An 18131-nucleotide genomic window follows, 5' to 3' on the forward strand; every position below is an offset into this window, starting at 1 on the left:
AGGAAATGTGAACAACTGCTTCCTTGGATGGCCAAGAACATTTATGGGAAAAAGAAACCTTGACTGAGAACCTTTGAAAATTAGAATGAAAGAAAATCTTCTAAAATTGTCAAATATCAAGAATCTGAACTAGAAAACTACATGTTTGGGAGAAAGTTTAACCTTGATGGCACTGCCAGGATGAGGGAAATCACCAGGAACCTTGAGTGTGGCCTTGGCTGAGACTGGGCGCTAAGGCTGTGAGGCATTGATACAATGGTAGACGTTGGAAGAACGAGATATTCCAAATCTGTAAGTAGCTGTCTGTCTTGTGAGAGGTAAATGTGTGAATAAATTTGCAGTGTTTCCCTTTCTTCTGGCAGAGCAGCTCACGAAAGCTGATATGTTCGTGCGTAATGCAAATACCTGGGTACTGTTCTTGGAAACCCATTTTGCAGTGGCTTCATTAGCCAGCATATAAAATGGAGATGCTAAAAAGCAAAACTGATTTCTATGATCTAAGCAATCATCAATCCTGTTTTGTGCCATAATGTAAATTTGGGGTATCTTTAGGCTGAGCTGCGTTTCTGCAGTCCTTCTGTTATTTCTTTACAAGTGTTTCTTCTCTGGAGCTGGTTTCCCAAACAAGAGCTGGGATGGTCCCAGATGCAAAAATAGGCCAGAACTATAAAGCCCTTACTGCAGGGCTTAAGACAGAAGTCTCCAAATGCAAGAAAACTCAAAGAAAGAGCTGATACCAACTAGCTTTCCAAGGGAATTCTGAATTTCCGGCAGGTGTGTGCCATGGTGACTGCTTCCTTGGAGTACATTTTTTTTAAATAGCTCAAGCAGCATTTGACTGTTGTTGTCCTCATGGGGATGTGTTTGTTCTCACGAGGTCATGCTCACAACAGAGTCTAGAACCAACTCCCAAAGGAATATAAGAGAAGCCACTGTGACATTTCCCTTTTAGATTGGAGAAAGAACAATAAAGGTTAGCTGACTGGGACTAGTGAAACTCCCCAGATTGATGTACCAATATCTTATGCATGGGGCTATATAAGGATGGCAAACCCAGACTTTGATAAACATTAAAAATAAAAAGACCTTGTTGATGGTTGCATATATCTGTGAATATACAAAAGACTATTGGATGTCACACTTGGATGGGTGAATTGTATGCTATGTGGATTATATCTCAATAATGCTGTTTGAAAAATTGAAAAACTACCTTTTCTTCATATAGTTAAAAAAGAAGGTAACAAAGGACATCCCTGTCCACCACTATGCTATATATGTATTTCTTCAATGACTCATGGGCTTATTTTGATGTCTTCAGTAAGAGCCATAGGGTAAAGTCTTAAACGATGGTGAAAGAATCTGCCATTGACACCACAATAGTCAGTCATCCTGTAAGCAAACAGAAACAGAAAAGTGGAATTTAAAAGGCAGGCCTTCGGCAAAAGACACACCCTTCTCTCCATGCATCTCAGTGTCTTGGTTCTGGAATCTGGAAATGAGACCATGTGAGCATAGCTCTATAGTATGGACAACACGACTTTAGCTCATGAAAACATCCTTTTGCAGGCCCCCGGCTAGAGATGAGTAAATGATGTCTTATAGACCAGGTGCCCATTTGTATGTTACTATGTTATTTTGGTTATCTCTGAACTTCCAGAAAAGTCTTGTTTGTGAATCATCCTCTTTTCAGCTGGTTGAATACTAGTACAACAAATAAGAAGCCACATTTGTTCAGCATTCACCTAGTCTTCACAAAAGCTTTATTAGACACTATGAGTATTAGTTTGCTAGTATTAGTATTAGGCTGCCATAACAAAATACTACAGATTGAAAATAGACATTTATCTTCTTACACGTCCAGAGGCTAGAAAGTGCCAACAAATTCAGTTTCTGATAAGGGCTTTCTTCTTAGCTTATAGATGGCCACCTTCCTGCTATGTCCTAACCTGGCCTTTCCTCTCTGCTCCTGCTAGGAGGGCAAGCTCTCTAGTGTCTCTTCCTGTTCTTATAAGGACACCAATCCCATCATATTAGGGCCCCACCCCTATGACCTAATTTAACCTTCATTATCTCCTTGAAGTCACAGTGAAGGTCAGGGCTTCAACATATGGATTGGCGTTGGTCAGAGGCGCAATATTCAGTCCCTAACACTATTATTTTCCCTATTGTACACCTAAGAAAACTGAAGCTCAGAAAAGTGATTTTTGTCGTAGTTAAAAAGCAAGATTGGAACCCAGGATGTCTGATGGAAGAAATACGTCTTTACGCACTTTATTTATACCATTGTAGTGAATTAATGTGTGTGTATACTTTGACAAACATGTTAATAGGGGATCAGGCTGAGTGATGGTGGCAAAGAAATCTATAGTGAAAAGAACATCTTAGCAAGGCTACAGTCATGGCAACCAGGTTCTGCCAGCCTTCCCTATATGGGCTTCCCTGTCCCTTGCCAGACTTGAAGGTCCTGGATCTAAATTTATTAAGAAACATGATAGTTTTATTTGCATTATTCTAAATAAGAAAAAACATTATAGTCCGGACTCTGGAGACCCCAAGAGTTTTGATGATGGCCACACAAATGGTGGCAAAGCAAGTAGGCTGTGGTTCAAAGTCACCTATACTTTTCAATACACATAAGTATCATTTAAGCCATGGACGGCACAGTACTTATTACTACGACAAACAGATCTGCCTATCCCAAATCGTCCCTGCTCTGCAGACTTTTCCTTTTCTCTCCTAACATCTCAATATATTTGTCCTATTCCAGTGTCCTATTCCTTCTGCCTGACACATGCTGGCTAAAATGTCTTCTAAGGGTAATTCACTTATTCATTTGTCACATGTTTATTGCTTCCCTATTATAAATCAGATATTATTTCTAGGCACTAGCAACAGAATAGTGAATAAGTGAATAGTGTCCTCAAAGTACGAGTGTCTTTGTAAGGCACTTCGTATATTATTGTGAGGATCTTACCATTCTTAGAACCTGTGAACAGAGAAGGCTCAGAGATGGCTATGCCTTTATCTTAAGAAGAGCATTTCTACTGCCAAATCAATCACAATCACTGTGAAAAAATGTAATGTGACCTGCATTCATGATTAAATGGTTTCAAGCCCTAGCTTCGTGTCTTTCATTTCCTCATGCAGCATCCACCACGTACTGGGAATTAGGCTTGGTTCTAGTGGTAAAGAAATTACTAGGGGAGAGGGACAGGCCATTACAATGCAATGTGCTAAGTGCTATGAAAGAATCACCATCAAAATGCTTTGGAATTACAAAGGAGGGAGCAGTTTGGTCTCTTTGTCAAAACGTAGAGAGCTTCATATAAAACATAAAATTTGAGCTAAGTGATTGAGGAACAAGTATTTTCTAGGTAGAGAAAATGAATTAGTCTATGTCTCTGTATTACTAGAGACATATGGCATTTGAGGAGAAGGGAAAAAAAATCAGCATGGCTGATGAGAATTTTAGGCAAGTAGGAAAAGTTAAAGGACCATGTCTAGCCTCTCTCTGTATTTCTAAGATCCTTCCATAAACTCAACTCCCACACCTTCATAACTTAATGGCACAGAGAACCGTAAATAAAATTTACCTCTATAAATGCTTGTCTTCTCAAAGTATACATACATATATGTATACAGATACATATTTTAGCTTGTAAGTTATCATAATGAGACATAGAAGTACCGAGTTGCTTTTTACTCAACATATTGGGGATTTGATTTTACCAATAGTTACTCAAATTTGACTTGGGATATAAAACGTCTTACTTCCTATTAAGGTATAAGCATTAGCCTCAGATGACATAAAATTGAGCACATCAGAACTTGCATCAAAGACTGTGCACTTGTACTTTCAAAATCTTTGACTCAATTAAATGATGTTTAAAATCTATTGCTTCAAATTCATTGTGGTAGATGGAAGGCAATCTTTTACTTTGAACCAGATGACAATGGATCACAGAACGGTACAGTGCTCTAAAGCAGCTTCCTAGCACTCATTCCAAAACTTGTCCAACAACCTCATGGCCCGTCCTTCATAAAGAGATCAGGGAAACAATAAAGAATAAACATTATTTTGGTGGCCTTAGCTCTGTTTGACACCTAATTCTAGCTTTCTGCCTTCCAGGTACATGGTAGGATTATATTTCCTTCAAGATGTTATTCCAGATACTCCAAAGCTTTTTTTCCCTTCCATTTTGATGGCCAATGATAACAGCTGCTTGATCAGGATCAGCCTGGTTCCAGAATGGGAACAAGACAAAGCAGTTACCAGACATTTCATAATGAATATGCAAAGTAAGTGAGAAGTAAACCTTTGTTGTTATAAACCACTAAAATGTGGGAATTATTTGTTACTAGGTATAATCTAGCCTCTGCTGACTGATAAGTTCTACATATTTGAGAGTTGAATCAACAATACAGTATTTTAAAAGCATAATTAACTATTCATGTGTCACACACAAAACACACACTGTGCTACATATTTTACCTTTATTTTCATACCTCCTGGATGGTATATTTTATAGGCATATTTTATAAATGATAAATGATGTAGGTATATTTTATAAATGATGAAACAGGGTCAGAACAATAAGTTGTAGAGTCAAAATACAAACCAAATCCTCTCATTAGAAAATTGGCCTCCCTTTCACTATACCCCATGACTTCTCCTACTATTTCTGGGGCATAATGTGGTCTAGTCAAATGTAACCTAGCTATCACTTGAATCTCAATCTCCAAGACCTAGGCATATGATTTGAATCCCATATTGATGTTTTATGGAACATCAAATCTTTTCCCAAGAATTTTGCAAATGCCCAGAGGGTTTATGAGCCCAAGCTCTTCCCTGCCTCCTGGAATCCTGATTCTTCATTTGAATCCGTCCTGCAAAATGTGAAACCAGAGATGACACTGAGCCCCTTCACCATTTCCACCAAAACAAAACAAACTGACAGTCAAAAAATGCGCATACACACACACATATACACAAAAAAATATCAGGTAAGGGAGTCTAAGAGCACACTGTAGATCAAACAACTGAAAATCTCATGTTAGACATTTCTAGTCGTCAAAGGTTCTTTCAGACCACCTACCTCTAGAGAGGTTTGTTTTGTGATCCATGCCCCACAGAACACCTAAATTCCTGCCTGGCCCCTGGTTCCTTTTTCCCCTTGCTCCTCCCACAAACCTCCTAGATTTTCTCCGCAATTCTGAATTCCTCTTCCTCAGCCATTCAGAATGAGTCAGCTCTCTCTAGTTCCTGCTTTCTGACTTGAGGAGTCAAACTTGCCAAACCTATCAACCTTCCATTTAATAAAAACTACCTTCTTTAACTGTTGATTGTGGTTTTTAAAGTACTTTTTTCTGTTATATAAGCCATAAAATAGCCCTTTCAGATATGAATGTGGAACCAGCATTAAGGCAATGCCTATTCAATTCTCTTATTCAGTGCTATCTACCATCAAACATATCCTGAGACTTCTGCCAGTCAAAGTAAGAGATGCAAAAGACTTGGCTCCAGACCTCAAGATGTTTACCTTCAAGCTGAAGACCCATGATTATTATACATGAAACGTCTTGAAAACCTCCCAAGTCCTTGCCTACAAAATAGGATTTATGAAGGCAACAAGAGTCTAGTAAAAACTGATGTGCTCGAGTGAGGCCTCATGAAGAGACTGGGACTTCAGATAGGAAGTTTATGTGCAGGGATTGGTAGCTCTATAAGATAAGGTGGATAAGATATACGTGATAGAGTATAAGGAGAGTGAATAGAGTGGATAAGGTATAAATGATAGAGTATAAGCCAAAACCAGCTGGGAGGAGTGTGTGTGCTCTTCTTAAGAAGAGCATTTCTACTGCCAAATGGTGTGTGCTGGTGACACTTCATCCCATCGTCCCGTCTCTTTCTAGTCTACTGTGCCTAGAGTCATGTAACAATTTAAAAAAGCAAAATATGTATTAAACCCAAGTGTTTTTATCTCAACCCCAAGACTCTTTCGTCTCCCAGTAGCTCTCCAATGGTGATACCACAAGCCAACAGTTTGTCATGAGTTGGACTGATGGGTTCTGCCTCTACAATCTGGTCTAATTGTTGAGAAAAGATATTCATGAATAATATTTGCTCAATTTTGAGTTTTTCTTCCCTAAATTTTTCAATCCTCTCACACAAGTTTTCTTTGTTGATAACAAAACAAGTTGCAAATAAACACTATGGGGAAAATGAGAAACAGTATGTACTCTTAGTTTTCCTTGGTTTATTTGTTTGTTTTTCATGAACTAGTATTCATGGAGAGGAAAGCCCAGGATTGGGAGCTATTCTCCCTGAATTCACACCTCTACCTTGCCCTTCATAAGCTGTGTGTCCTTCCCTAGGCAAATCATCTAATTCTTCAGAGCCTTGGTGTCCTACTTGTAAATTGGGGATATTTATAACACCATATCACAGGGTTGAAGTGGAATTAAGTGCGTACATACATTAGAAACAAGTCTACCATTAGGAACAATGACAAAAAATATAATAATAAAAACAATGATAATAATAGCTAACACTTTGAGAACTTAGTATGTGTCAGGCACTGATTTATTTATCAATAAATATTACCTACTATTATTATTTTTCATCAGTATTCCTTATTGTAAAGTTCTCCCCAATGCATATAACAGAAAGAAATGCATCATTATTTCATAGTGTTCTGAAATGAGCTGTATGACTCTCCTCATGTTCTCTGGTACCTGGAAAGCATTTGAGAAGCCCCGGAATGCTCGTCAAAAAGGTTGATGTCATCCTTCCCTCATTTACACTTTCACACCACTAACTTTCTGTCCAAATTTCAAAATAGAACATTTGCTTCTGGTTGGATGAAAATCTTTGTTCTGAAGCCAACAGGCCATCTAGGATTCACCGACTGGTCTGGTGGATGCTAGATAAAGAGAAGCCCCAGAGGAAAATGCTTAAGATTTTCTACTGTTATTGCTGCTATGGGATTTCTTTATGCACGTGCTACAGACAAGGATGCAATTATGTAGTTACATAGTTCTCAAATGTAATATATTTCAGTGTTGGAATCATGATCAGAGCTTCTTACTATGGCTTCAAATCCTGCCTTCATTTGAATGATAGGATGAGTTCTTATTAAAATGGAGAAAACTGAACAAGATGCATTGCAAATCCATTTTCCTATTCTCTGGGTAAGCAAATTAATCCCAACATCACCTTCAAACTGAGTACATCCTGTGCTCAAATGGTCACTCTGAACCATAGTGAAGAGTCCTTATCAAGCATCCTTCTTCACAGAACTCATGTGCTAGGATGCTTTCATTCAAGCTTCAACCAACCAGAGAACTTCCAGTTAGAGAGTAGTAACTAATTACCACAGGCTGTGGTAAGAATTCTCAGAGATTCTGCTTCACCCAAGGTGAAGGTATGAAATTAAATGAACAAATTATTAGTGCAACACTTATTTTCAAACCATTAAGTATTGTTTAGAAACTGACATTTTACAAATAAAGTCACTGTCCTGGAAAAAGCAAATTTGTTGGCTTCACAGAGGTATCCTTTTTTCTCCAAAACTACAAATTTTGGAATTTATTAATATGCATATTTTAGGATGATCCTGTTTGAAAAGACCATGATGAACCAACCCACTTAAGTGAAGTTATAGTTATTTTTAATGACTCAGGAAAAATCTCTACATCATCAATAGGCTGCATAACTAAGTCTCTTAGAAATCAAGGATGTAGCTTCCATGAGAAGCACTTTCCACAAAGCATAAACAAAAATCCTTAAACAACCAACTTATCAAATCTAGAAAAGCTCTCATTCCAGAATTTCTGTAGTTAACTTCAAATATAACAAAATAACCAAGCTGCAGAAATTAACATTAAAACTCTACTCACAAATTTATCAATTTGAAATGCAAGTTCTCCAAAAGGAAGGATAATGTTGACAGAACCTGCTTACCAGAATCCATTAAACTGGAATCCAGAAACATTATTATCAGCACCCTTAATCTGTCATCAAGATTTCTTGATTATTCAAATACAATCACGGGCCACATAATGACATTTCAATAAGAGACTGCATACACAATGGTGGTCCCATGAGATAATAAAGCTGAAAAATTCCTATCACCTAGTGACGTTTTGATGATCCTGACCCTGTGTAGGCATAGGCTAATGTGTGTTTGTTTCTTCATTTTTAACAAAAATGTCTAAAAAGTAAAAATAACTAGAAATTTTTAAAATAAAAGAATGCTTATAGAATAAGGATATAAAGAAAGAAAATATTTTTGACAGCTCTACAATGTGTTTGTGGTTTAACCTAAATGTTATTGTGAAAGAGTCAAAAGGATTGAAAAAAATTAAGCTTATAAGGTAAAAAAAGCTACAATAGACTAAGGTTAATTTATTTTTGAAGGAAGACAATTTTAAAAAATAAATTTAGTGTAGCCCAAGTGTCCAGTGTTAATAAAGTCTACAGTAGTGTACAGTGACATCCTAGGCCTTCACATTCACATACCACTAACTCACTGACTCACCCAGAGGAACTTCCAGTCCCACAACCTCCATTTATGGTAAGTGCCCTATACAGGTATACCATTTTTTATCTTTTATGCCTTATTTTTACTGTACCTTTTCTATGTTTAGATCTGTTTAGCTATACAAACACTTACCTTTAGGTTGCAATTGCCTGCAGTATTCAGTGCAGTAACATGCTTTACAGGTTCGTAGCCTAGGATCAATAGGTTATACCATATAGCTTAGGTATATACTAGGCTACACCATCTAGGTTCATTAAGTACACTCTTACCATGTGCAAACAATGATGGAATCATCTAATGACACATTTCTCAGAATGTATTCTTGTCTGTATAATGACGCATGACTGTATAGTAAATGAAAAGGATTGAAGCATATTTAGAGAAGATAGGTTAAGCAGCTTTTGATAAATACTTAACAGTGGCTACTAATTCTACAGGCTTCATATGAAACATTTTTACATAAATATCATTTTCAAACCTCATAATAATTTTGCAAGTTGAGTATCATTATCTCCATTTTACAAATGAAACAACTAAGGATCAGGAGTGTTGGGTCATCTTCTGAAAACCTAAGAGATAGTAACTGGTTGAACCAGGAATCAAAGACAGGTTTGCCTAACACCAAACCTGATGCATTTCCCCACATATTGAACTACTTCACTAAGGTATGTGTGGTGCTTTTCTGTATATTAATTGCCTCATTCACTCTAGTCAACAGCCCTCTGATATAGGTATTACTATTCTTGTTTTAAAGACAGGAAAATTGAGGTTCAAGAAAATAAATGGCACCAAATGCCATACAGGGAGTAAGTGGTAATTCTCTTCCAATAACACCACAATGCATCTCCCCAAGAATTAGCAACAGAACTCCATCATCGACCAGAAGAGTAAGATTCAAATTGAATCGAGTTGTGGTAGATCCTTAATCAGACACATTCCATTTAACTTTTTTCAAAGTCTGTTGCCATGGTTGTTAAGACCAGCATGCATTCCTTGAGATTACAACAATCTCACAGCTGACGATGCTGGAAATTGCATTTTGAGGTGTCGTTACAAGAGTAAATCCAAAACGAAACAAACAAAAAAATTAGTCTATGGCAATAAGATTCAGTAGTCAAGACAATCATTCCACTTAGGATTGTATTTAAATATTTTTACTGATCTTTACTAGCATTATTATTATTATTATTATTATTATTATTATTATTATTATTTTAAAATACATGGTCTTTATAGAAAAAATTGTTGAGTTAAAAAGTAGAAAGAATATGGGGAGAAATGTGTAGTTTTTAGCATCCCACGTCCACCACAACTGACAGCTTGGGTTTTTTCTTTTGCTCTTTTTAATATTTATAGTTTTATATAGCTTTGTGTATTTTTTATAAAGTTGTCATCATATTATACATATAACATGGTCTTACTTTTTTAATTGAACATTGTAACATGGGAATAACAAGCACCAGGTTACTAGCTGCTAATATTCTATGGACAATGATTGTCATGATTTGTATATCTTTTTTCTCAGTACAATAGTCCTTTTGAGTTTTTCCAATTAATCTCTGTTACAAAAAACTTTGCAACGTGTCTTGATCCATAAATGCTTTGTCCAATATTTAGGCTTATTGCATTGGATAAATGCTCAGAAATAAAATTAATGATCATTTGTAAGACTGAGTAGATATTGTCAAATTATTTTTCTAAATGCATGTATTTCCCACTTGAAATGTCATTAATATCATTTGAATATCCCAATTTCAGCAAAGTGACAGAATATTTCCCAGAGTATTCTCTGAAAACCTATATGAATCTGTGTCATTTATTCTGAATTTAACCACTTAATTAGTTCATTCTCATGTTAAAAATAATCTTTGGCTCCAAAGAAGGAATTGAAGACGCTTCCATAGATAATAAAAGTGTCCTGAAACCATCACTGCCTTTTAGCCATACTTTAGCCACTTCATTATTATCTTATAACTGGGCACTGGGCAGAATGTAACTGCAACCACAAACGCTTAAGCAGCACCTATATGCATTATCTTTGGACAGTCTGACTCTGGATGACTTCACTGGTGTTGGGGACTTTGCAAAGCCTAGCCTTGTCCAAGTTGGTCAACAGCTGATCTTTGATGAAGCAACCATCACTTGTGAAAGGTTATTTCAGGTTACAAGGCTTCCCTTTGGAAATTCTTTCCTTCATAAAATTGTTCAGTGTCTGGGTAACTTTGAAGAAATACACCTTAAAAGAGATGCAATTAGGACTTCACTGAGTCTAAAAAAAAAAACAAAACAAAAAAAAAAAAGAGAGAGAAAGACAGACAGAGTGCTAATGCAGATATCTGCCAGGAGAGAGATAACACTATTCCACCAGAATCCTGGTCTGGGTTGTGAAGTAGAAGTAATGTTCCCAGAATAAGAAAATAGGAGCATTGTCTTGACTGAGGAAAGGAAGATGGGAGAGGCAGGAACACAGGGAGAGGGTCAGAGATTGAGGGAGAATGAGACAGTGAACTAGAAACAGAAAGAAGAGAACTTTTTTCATGTCTTTGGATAGTTGTAAGATTGAAGAAAAATTTTAACATATTTTGCTCAATGATATACTACTGTGTAAACTCCTGGACTAGCTCTTTAAGAAAAGATTATAAAGATTCACATTGTTTCCTGGTCTTCTGCAGTCAAATGCTCCACCACTGAGCCATATCCCCATTTTCCGGTCTTCTGGAGTTAAACTTGTAGTGGTTTGAGGTGGAGTGTGAGATGACAGAGAGCTGTTCTTACTGGGCTCTTTTATGTCTTATCTACTGGGGACAGGCCTAAAGGTGAGTCATCTATATTTAACTTATATAAATATTTTCCAAGGAAACCATTGTGAATTGACTGGGTCTTCACCAAAGCTCATATGGTTTATATGCTGACATGCTGCTATCAGCTTTGACCCTGGGTCCTCTCCTATCCCACCCCAACCCCACCCCAGATTCTGACTTTTACTTGTGGAATCTAGAATCTGGCTGACTTTGAAGATTTTGCTATCCTGGTATTGACTTAAGCCCTGATCACTATCCCCAGTCATCACCCCTTATTTTTGCTCTTCCTTATAGTGTGAGCTTTGCTATTTTATCCATCTTATACACACTCCCACAGCATTGCCAGCCCTGCCTGATTTGGCTCAGTAATATTAGCTTGGCCTAGGCAGCTAGCACTAGTCTATACAGCAGAGAGAACATACCAATCACACAACCAAGGGAAGAACATTCATGAAAATCTTTTGATTGCCTGATATTTTCACAAATTATGAAACAAGAAAAAATGTTGAAGTCAAGTTGCAATTTCAACTCCCCCTTCTTAAGTAATGACATGAATACTTTACCCACCCCCACTCCCACCACTTAATAGGAGTCATATTTTATTTGAAATTTAGTTTCCAGTGTTTGCTTTTTGGTTAAAACTGTGTATCATAAAAAATACTTTTAAAAATCCCTTAAATAGCCCAAAAAGTTTTATGTAATTCTTCAATAATTCTAAAAGCCCAGCAAGCCCAGGTTTTTCTCTAGTGTTAGAATACATCGCTAGTGGCTTCAGTTGAGCCCTGGAGAAAATCATTATGTGCTTAGAGGCTGTGTTGTACAAAAAAAGGTAAACTATGACTTGAACTCTAGATCAACATGTCAATATGTTTCCAGTAGGAGAGTCGCATGGTAACTTGGAGACATAGGAGCACCAGAATCATAGCTTCCAACCCACATTCACTCTGGGGTACAAACTCACTGAGTGGAAATATGAGCAGAAATATCTATGCATCATAGTAGCCATAACGTATCTACTCCTAAACTAAATCCGGGGAATTAAGTCTTCTTAGAGCTATTTATTAATTCATCTATTTCAGAAACATACACGATAGGCTTATTCTGTACCAAACATCAGGTTGGATACTGCAGCAGTGACATAGAGCAATGAAACATATTTTTTATCCTCCAGGAGCTCATTGTTGGGTGAGTGAAAGACAGACGTTTGGACCAATATTGATCATTCAATTCAGCAACATTATATGCACACCAACAGAGGTGTAGGCATGAATTGATGAGAACATAGTGGGAGACCTTATTAATCCCACCTGGATAAGTTATGTTAGAAGTTACAGAGGCGTCTGAGAAGAGGTTCACTGATGATAAATTTATAATTCTTAGTGCAAAAATGGGCCTAGTAGCTCCTACTCTAAAGGTGAGCAACATGCATTTCATGCTATGTTTTCTCCCAAAACAAAGTTTTCAATCTCCTTAGTACTACTTGCTCATTCGTTCACTCATTCACTCAATTTTTCAAGCACTAAGCTATAGAGATTAAAGTATGGGGTCTGAAATTACTTGGCCTGGATATCCTTTGTAAATCTGACAATTACCCAAGCCCTCTAAATCTTAATTACCTTCTCTTTAAAACATGAATAGAACCCTGTATTAGTCAGGGTTCTTTAGAGGGACAGAACTAATAGGATAGATGCATATATGAAGGGAAGTTTATTAAGGAGTATTGACTGATATGATTACAAGGTGAGGTCCCACAACAGGCCATCTGCAAGTTGAGGAGCAAGGAAGCCAGTCCGAGTCCCAAAGCTGAAGAACTTCAGCTTTCTGCCATGTTCGATGGCAGAAAGCATCCGATACAGGAGAAAGATGTAGACCTGCAGACTAAACTAGTCTAGTCTTTCCACGTTCTTCCGCCTGCTCTTATTCTGGTCATGGTGGTAGCTGATGAGATGGTGCCCAGCCAGATTAAGGGTGGGTCTGCCTTTCCCAGTCCACTGATTCAAATGTTAATCTCCTTTGGCAACACCCTCACAGACACATCCAGGAAGAATACTTTGCATCCTTCAATCCAATCAAGTTGACAACAGTAACCATCACAAACCCACACCTTGTGATTTTAAAAAACTGATTGATGCCCAGTGCGATGGCTCACGCCTGGAATCTCAGCTCTTTGGGAGGCCACGGCACATGGATCACTTGAGGTCAGTGTCAGGCCTCTGAGCCCAAGCTAAGCCATCATATCCCCTGTGACCTGCATGTACACATCCAAATGGCCTGTTCCTGCCTTAACTGATGACATTATCTTGTGAAATTCCTTCTCCTGGCTCATCATGGCTCAAAAGCTCCCCTACTGAGCACCTTGTGACCCCCACTCCTGCCTGCCAGAGAACAACCCCCCTTTGATTGTAATTTTCATTCACCTACCCAAATCTTATAAAACGGCCCCACCCCTATCTCCCCTCACTGACTGTCTTTTTGGACTCAGCCCGCCTGCACCCAGGTGAAATTAACAGCTTTGTTGCTCACACAAAGCCTGTTTGGTGGTCTCTTCACACAGATGCGAATGAAATTTGGTGCCGTGACTCCGATCAGGAGACTTCCCTTGGGAGATCAATCCCCTGTCTTCCTGCTCTTTGCTCCATAAGAAAGATCTACCTATGACCTCAGGTCCTCAGACCGACCAGCCCAAGAAACATCTCACCAATTTCAAATCCGGTAAGCGACCTCTTTTTACTCTCTTCTCCAACCTCCCTCACTATCCCTCAACCTCTTTCTCCTTTCAATCTTGGCGCCACACTTCAATCTCTCCCTTCTCTTAATTTCAATTCCTTTCATTTTCTGGTAGAGACAAAGGAGACACGTTTTATCCGTGGACCCAAAACTCCGGTGCCAGTCACAGACTGGGGAAGGCAGCCTTCCCTTGGTGTTTAATCATTGCAGGGACGCCTCTCTTATTATTTACCCAGGTTTGAGAGGTATCAGACCACGCAAGAATGCCTCCCTTGGTCCTTCACCCTTAGCAGCAAGTCCCGCTAAGGAACTTAGTCCAGCTAAGGAACCCCGACCTCTTATCTCTGCACCCCAAACCCTTATTTCTGCACCCCGACCTCTTATCTCTGTGCCCCAATCCCTTATTTCCATGCCCCAACCTCTTATCTCTGTGCCCCAACCCCTTATTTCCATGCCCCGACCCCTTCTCTGCTTTTCTGGAGGGCAAGAACCCCCCACCCCTTCTCCGTGTCTCTACTCTCTTTTCTCTGGGCTTGCCTCCTTCACTATGGGCAAGCTTCCACCTTCCATTCCTCCGTCTTCTCCCTTAGCCTGTGTTCTTAAGAACTTAAAACCTCTTCAACTCTCACCTGACCTAAAATCTAAGCATATTATTTTCTTCTGCAATGCCACTTAACCCCAATACAAACTCAACAGTAGTTCCAAATAGCCGGAAACCGGCACTTTCAATTTTTCTATCCTACAAGATCTAAATAATTCTTGTCGTAAAATAGGCAAATGGTCTGAGGTGCCTGACGTCCAGGCATTCTTTTTACACATCAGTCCCTCCCTAGTCTGTTCCCAATGTAACTCATCCCAAATCTTCCTTCTTTCCCTCCCACCTGTCCCCTCAGTCCCAACCCCAAGCGTCACTGAGTCTTACTAATCTTCCTTTTCTACAGACCCATCTGACCTCTCCCCTCCTCGCCAGGCTGAGCTAGGTCCCAATGCTTTCTCAGCCTCCGCTCCTCCACCCTATAATCCTTTTATCACCTCCCCTCCTCACACCGGGTCCAGCTTACAGTTTCGTTCCGTGACTAGCCCTCCCCCACCTGCCCAGCAATTTACTCTTAAAAAGGTGGCTGGAGCTAAAGGCATAGTCAAAGTTAATGCTCCTTTTTCTTTATCCCAAATCAGATAGCGTTTAGGCTCTTTTTCATCAAATATAAAAATCCAGCCCAGTTCATGGCTCGTTTGGCAGCAACCCTAAGACGCTTTACAGCCCTAGACCCTAAAAGGTCAAAAGGCCGTCTTATTCTCAATATATATTTTGTTACCCAATCTGCTCCCAACATTAAATAAAACTCCAAAAATCAAATTCCGGCCCTCAAACCCCACAACAGGACTTAATTAACCTCACCTTCAAGGTGTACAATAATAAAGTAGAGGCAGCCAAATAGCAACATATTTCTGAGTTGCACTTCCTTGCCTCCACTGTGAGACAAACCCCAGCCACATCTCCAGCACAGAAGAACTTCCAAACGCCTAAACCGCAGTGGCCAGGTGTTCCTCCAGAACCACCTCCCCCAGGAGCTTGCTAGAAGTGCCAGAAATCTAGCCACCAGGCCAAGGAATGCCTGCAGCCCAGGATTCCTCCTAAGCCGTGTCCCATCTGTGCAGGACCCCACTAGAAATCGGACTGTTCAACTCACCTGGCAGCCACTCCCAGAGCTCCTAGAACTCTGGCCCAAGGCTCTCTGACTGACTCCTTCCCAGATCTTCTCGGCTTAGCGGCTGAAGACTGACGCTGCCCGATCACCTCAGAAGCCCCATAGACCATCATGGACGCCGAGCTTTAAGTAACTCTCACAGTGGAAGGTAAGTCTATCCCCTTCTTTATCAATACAGAGGCTACCCACTCCACATTACCTTCTTTTTAAAGGCCTGTTTCCCTGCCTCCATAATTGTTGTGAGTATTGATAGCCAGGCTTCTAAACCTCTTAAAACTCCCCATCTCTGGTGCCAACTTAGGCAATACATTTTTAAGCACTCCTTTTTAGTAATCCCCACCTGCCCAGTTCCCTTATTAGGCCAAGACACTTTAACTAAATTATCTGCTTCCCTGACTATTCCTGGACTACAGCTGCATCTCCTTGCCGCCCTTCTCCCCAACCCAAAGCCTCCTTTGCATCTTCCTCTCATATTCCCCCACCTTAACCCACAAGTATAGGACATCTCTACCTCTTCCCTGGCAACCGATCACATGCCCATTACCATCCCATTAAAACCTAATCACCCTTACCCGGCTCAATGCCAATATCCCATCCCACAGCACACTTTAAAAGGATTAAAGCCTGTTATCACTCGCCTGCTACAGCATGGCCTTCTAAAACCTATAAACTCTCCTTAAAATTCCCCCATTGTACCTGTCCAAAAACCGGACAAGTCTTACAGATTAATTCAAGATCTGCACCTTATCAACCAAATTGTTTTGCCTATCCACCCTGTGGTGCCCAACCTGTACACTCTTTTGTCCTCAATACCTTTCTCCACAACTCACTATTCCAATCTTGATCTTAAAGATGCTTTTTTCACTATTCCCCTGCACCCCTCGTCCTAGCCTCTCTTTGCTTTCACCTGGACTGACCCTGACACCCATCAGTCCCAGCAGCTTACCTAGGCTGTGCTGCCGCAAAGTTTCAAGGACAGCCCTCATTACTTCAGCCAAGCTCTTTCTCATGATTTACTTTCTTTCCACCCCTCCGCTTCTCACCTTATTCAATATATTGATGACCTTCTTCTTTGTAGCCGCTCCTTTGAATCTTCTCAACAAGACACACTTCTGCTCCTTCAGCATTTATTCTCCGAAGGATATCAAGTATCCCCCTCCAAAGCTCAAATTTCTTCTCCATCCGTTACCTACCTCGGCGTAATTCTCATAAAAACACACGTGCTCTCCCTGCTGATCGTGTCTGACTGATCTCTCAAACCCTAACACCTGCTACATCCTAGGCATAGTTAGATACTTTCGCCTTTAAATGCCTGGTTTTGCCATCCTAAAAAAATCATTATATAAACTCACAAAAAGAAACCTAGCTGACCCCATAGATCCTAAATCCTTTCCCCACTCCTCTTTCTGTTCCTTGCAGACAGCTTTAAAAACTGCCCCAACCCTACCTCTCCCTGACTCATCCCAACACTTTTCATTACACACAGCCGAAGTGCAAGGCTGTGCAGTCAGAATTCTTACACAAGGACCAGGATCGCGTCCTGTAGCCTTTTGTCTAAACAACTTGACCTTACTGTTTTAAGCTGGCCATCATGTCTCCGTGCAGCGGCTGCTGCCACCCTAATACTTTTAGAGGCCCTTAAAATCACAAACTATGCTCAACTCATTCTCCACAGCTCTCATCATTTCCAAAATCTATTTTCTTCCTCACACCTGACACATATATTTTCTGCTCCCCGGCTCCTTCAGCTGTACTCACTCTTTGTTAAGTCTCCCACAATTACCATTGTTCCTGGCCGGAACTTCAATCCAGCCTCCCACATTATTCCTGATACCACGCCTGACCCTCATGACTGCATCTCTCTGATCCACCTGATGTTCACCCCATTTCCCCACACTTCCTTCTTCCCTGTTTCTCATCCTGATCACACTTAGTTTATTGATGACAGTTCCACCAGGCCTAATAGCCACACACCAGCAAAGGCAGGCTATGCTATAGTACAAGCCACTAGCCCGCCTCTTTGAACCTCTCATTTCCTTTCCATCGTGGAAATCTATCCTCAAGGAAATAATTTCTCAGTGTTCCATCTGCTATTCTACTACTCCTGAGGGATTATGCAGGCCCCCTCCCTTCCCTACACATCAAGCTCAGAGATTTGCCCCTGCCCAGGACTGGCAAATTAGCTTTACTTAACGTGCCCTGAGTCAGAAAACTAAAATACCTCTTGGTCTAGGTAGACACTTTCACTGGATAAGTAGAGGCCTTTCCCACAGGGTTTAAGAAGGCCACCTCGGTCATTTCTTCCCTTCTGTCAGACATAATTCCTCGGTTTGGCCTTCCCACCTCTATAC

The sequence above is a fragment of the Pongo abelii genome, chromosome 13 (genome assembly GCF_028885655.2).
Source record: "Pongo abelii isolate AG06213 chromosome 13, NHGRI_mPonAbe1-v2.0_pri, whole genome shotgun sequence".
Taxonomy (NCBI): Eukaryota; Metazoa; Chordata; class Mammalia; order Primates; family Hominidae; genus Pongo; species Pongo abelii.